Raw genomic sequence first — 4,755 nt, 5'->3', positions numbered from 1 at the left:
AAACTGGAAGGTATTATTGTACATCAGAATTGCAACAAGATTTGTACAAGCCTAAAATGTTTGTCCGTAATCGTAACATGTTCACAGATTAAAGTTCACGTTTATGTATTGCTATTCTAACAACCCTAACACTTTAGAATAGATTTTCTTACGATCCTTACGATACGCACGTTCAACGTTTTGGAAGATATCTGGCTCCATAGATTTATGACACATTGTATAACAAGCGATGTCACAACGTACATTACAACATTGTTTAAACATTTTATTTATAAAAGTAGAAAACAAAAACACACAACAAAGTATATTCCAACATTGTGTATCTTACAGCATTTGATTTTGAAAAAAGTAAAGAATTAAGAAAACCACACACACCATGAACACCTAACATTTGATTTATAAACATTTGATAGAAAACCCCAGTAAAATAATAAAAACCACAAACAAGTCTAGTTTGGATTCATCATGTTTCATCATTAACCAACTACAAAACATATTTACATACAGACTGTATTTAAGTATAAAATAACCAGCAGGCCTATGTGTGTCAGCAATTCAGTCCACTATTCAGTACCCACAATGCCTATGGATGGAAACAGTCTTTGAACCACACAGATGTGTTTGAGACAGTATAGTAGTCACACAAGTTCTCATAACCCTCTAAAACTTTTATAAGATTAAAACAAGTAAAAACGGTCAAGTATTGACATCACAGACTGTAGCTCCCTTCAGTAACCACGAGCACAACCGTTCCTTGATTTTAACTGGCGGATTTATTCTGTAGTTTTAGTCAGAATTATCACCTTCCGTGAGAAGTATAAAGTAAATGAAAAATACAGTTAAGCACACTCTTACAACCTTATCTTACGAGTGACTTATTAGCTTGGTATAACTCTGAAGTGCTTACATACATAACAGTTTAACCGACGTTATAATGGGTTCAGATTAAACACATGAATAAAGGAAAAAATACCTCATTGGCTGCTTATTACAGAAGGGAGGAAATCAAACTTCACACTTATTATTCCTGGCGTGAATTCACACTTCATCCTAACATACACACTTCAACATTTATGAACTACACCCGATAACATGAAAACCTAGCTAACGCAGCGCAGGATTGCCTTCCCTCCAAAAGTGTTGCTACAATAAGGATCCCCGTTACAACAGTTACAACAGAACACTACGTAGTTCCGCTTGTATTATCATTTCCCCCGCACAGCGGACACGTAAACAATTCAAACAAAATACAACGACATAACCTGTAAGTCTAACTGTCAGTTACACAGACAAACTGAATTGGTCCACCCACACAGACAGCATCGTGAAGTAGGCGCAGCAGCGCCTCTTCAACCTCAGGAGGCTGAAGAAATTCGGCTTGTCACCAAAAGCACTCACAAACTTCTACAGATGCACAATCGAGAGCATCCTGTCGGCCTGTATCACCGCCTGGTACGGCAACTGCTCCGCCCACAACCGTAAGGCTCTCCAGAGGGTAGTGAGATCTGCACAACGCATCACCGGGGGCAAACTACCAGCCCTCCAGGACACCTACACCACCCGATGTCACAGGAAGGCCATAAAGATCATCAAGGACAACAACCACCCGAGCCACTGCCTGTTCACTCCGCTATCATCCAGAAGGCGAGGTCAGTACAGGTGCATCAAAGCTGGGGCCGAGAGACTGAAAAACAGCTTCTATCTCAAGGCCATCAGACTGTTAAACAGCCACCACTAACATTGAGTGGCTGCTGCCAACACACGGACTCAACTCCAGCCACTTTAATAATGGGAAATTATGTAAAATATATCACTAGCCACTTTAAACAATGCTACTTAATATAATGTATTAATATATTAATATATATGTTTACATACCCTACATTAGTTATCTCATATTTTACCTTTATTTAACTAACTAACAGTTAAGAACAAATTCTTATTTTCAATGACGGCCTAGGAACAGTGGGTTAACTGCCTGTTCAGGGGCAGAACGACAGATTTGTACCTTGTCAGCTCCGGGATTTGAACTTGCAACCTTCCGGTTACTAGTCCAACGCTCTAACCACTGCCGCCCCATGTATATGTATATACTGTACTCTATATCATCTTTATGTAATACATGTATCACTAGCCACTTTAAACTATGCCACTTTGTTTACATACTCATCTCATATGTATATACTGTACTCGATACCATCTACTACATCTTGCCTATGCCGCTCTGTACCATCACTCATTCATATATCTTTATGTACATATTCTTTATCCCTTTACACTTGTGTGTATAAGGTAGTAGTTTTGGAATTGTTAGCTAGATTACTCGTTGGTTATTACTGCATTGTCGGAACTAGAAGCACAAGCATTTCGCTACACTCACATTAACATCTGCTAACCATGTGTATGTGACAAATAAAATTTGATTTGATTTGAGCTATGGTCTAAAACAAACATAACTGACCAGTGTTTGAAATACAGTACCATTAAAGTGATCATCACACTTTCATTTACTCCATTTTAGAATAGTTCCTGAGACTAATATAGTGTACAAGAGGTCATACAAGAAGTTTTATATATGTTGATGAGGTAAATTATATTTGCTGGTCTTTGATGTGTAATGAGGAGCAACCAGACACCGCACTTGACACATTTATGAAATTGCTTATTCCAGTTACTAATTAGTATGCACCCATTAAGAAAATGACTGTAAAAACTGTTAAATCCCTGTGGATTGCTGAGGAATTGAAAAATTGTATGGGTGAGAGGGATGAGGCAAAAGGTATGGCAATTAATCTGGCAGCCCAACTGATTGGCAAACGTATTTCAAATTAAGAAATCATGACTAAATGAAATAAAACTATACTATGAAACAAAAATAAATGATATAAAGAATCCTAGTAAAAGGCTTTGGAGCACCTTAAATTAAATATTGGGAAAAAGGGCAAACTCAGCTCCATCATTCAATGAATCGGATGGCTCATTCATCCCAAAACCAACTGATATTGCCTACTACTTTAATGACTTTTTCATTGGCAAGATAAACAAACGTATGTGTGACAGGCCAGCAGCAAACACTGACACTACACATCCAAGTATATCTGACCACATGATGAAAGACAAGAATAGTACTTTTGAATTCCGTAAAGTCAGTTTGGAAGAGGTGAAAAAATGATTGTTGTCTATCAACGATGACAAGTCACCAGGGTCTGACAACCTGGATGGAAAATTACTGAGGATAATAGCCGATGATAATGCCACATCTTCAATTTAAGCCTATTAGAAAGTGTGTGCCCTCAGGCCTGGAGGGAAGCTAAAGTCATTTCGCTACACAAGAATAGTAAAGCTCCCTTTACTGGCTCAAATAGCCAACCAATCAGCCTGTTATCAACCCTTAGTAAACTTCTAGAAAAACGGTATTTGACCAGATAGAGTGTAAATTCATAGTAAACAAATTGACAACAGACTTTCAGCACACTTATAGGGAAGGGCACTCAACAAGCACAGCACTGACACAAATGACTGATTGGCTGAGAGAAATTGATGATAAAATGATTGTGGTGGCTGTCTTGTTAGATTTCAGCAAAGCTTCTGACATTATCGGTCAGTCTGCTGCTGGAAAAACATATGTATTATGGCTTTACACCTCCTGTTATAATGTGGATAAAGAGTTACTTGTCTAACAGAACACAGAGGGTGTTCTTTAATGGAAACATAATCCAGGTAGAATCAGGAATTCCCCAGGGTAGCTGTTTGAGTAAAGCCAGTGTGTCTATGTATGTGGATGACTCAACACAACACACTCAACACTCAACTGCTAGGAGTTACCCTGGATTGTAAACTGTCATGGTCCAAACATATTGATACAACAGTAGCTAAGATGGGGAGAAGTCTGTCCATAATAAAGCACTGCTCTGCCTTCTTAACATCACTATCAACAAGGCAGGTCCTACAGGCCCTAGTTTCTAACTTCATAACAACACTATCAACAAGGCAGGTCCTACAGGCCCTAGTTTTTTACCTTCTTAACAACACTATCAACAAGGCAGGTCCTACAGGCCCTAGTTTCTACCTTCTTAACAACACTATCAACAAGGCAGGTCCTACAGGCCCTAGTTTCTACCTTCTTAACAACACTATCAACAAGGCAGGTCCTACAGGCCCTAGTTTCTACCTTCTTAACAACACTATCAACAAGGCAGGTCCTACAGGCCCTAGTTTCTACCTTCATAACAACAGTATCAACAAGGCAGGTCCTACAGGCCCTAGTTTCTACCTTCTTAACAACACTATCAACAAGGCAGGTCCTACAGGCCCTAGTTTCTACCTTCTTAACAACACTATCAACAAGGCAGGTCCTACAGGCCCTAGTTTCTACCTTCTTAACAACACTATCAACAAGGCAGGTCCTACAGGCCCTAGTTTCTACCTTCATAACAACAGTATCAACAAGGCAGGTCCTACAGGCCCTAGTTTCTACCTTCTTAACAACACTATCAACAAGGCAGATCCTACAGGCTTTAGTTTCTACCTTCTTAACAACACTATCAACAAGGCAGGTCCTACAGGCCCTAGTTTCTACCTTCTTAACAACACTATCAACAAGGCAGGTCCTACAGGCCCTAGTTTCTACCTTCTTAACAACACTATCAACAAGGCAGATCCTACAGGCTTTAGTTTCTACCTTCTTAACAACACTATCAACAAGGCAGGTCCTACAGGCCCTAGTTTCTACCTTCATAACAACACTATCAACAA

This window comes from Oncorhynchus mykiss, chromosome 18 (assembly GCF_013265735.2).
Source record: "Oncorhynchus mykiss isolate Arlee chromosome 18, USDA_OmykA_1.1, whole genome shotgun sequence".
Lineage (NCBI taxonomy): Eukaryota > Metazoa > Chordata > Actinopteri > Salmoniformes > Salmonidae > Oncorhynchus > Oncorhynchus mykiss.
This window is presented reverse-complemented; position numbering follows the sequence as displayed.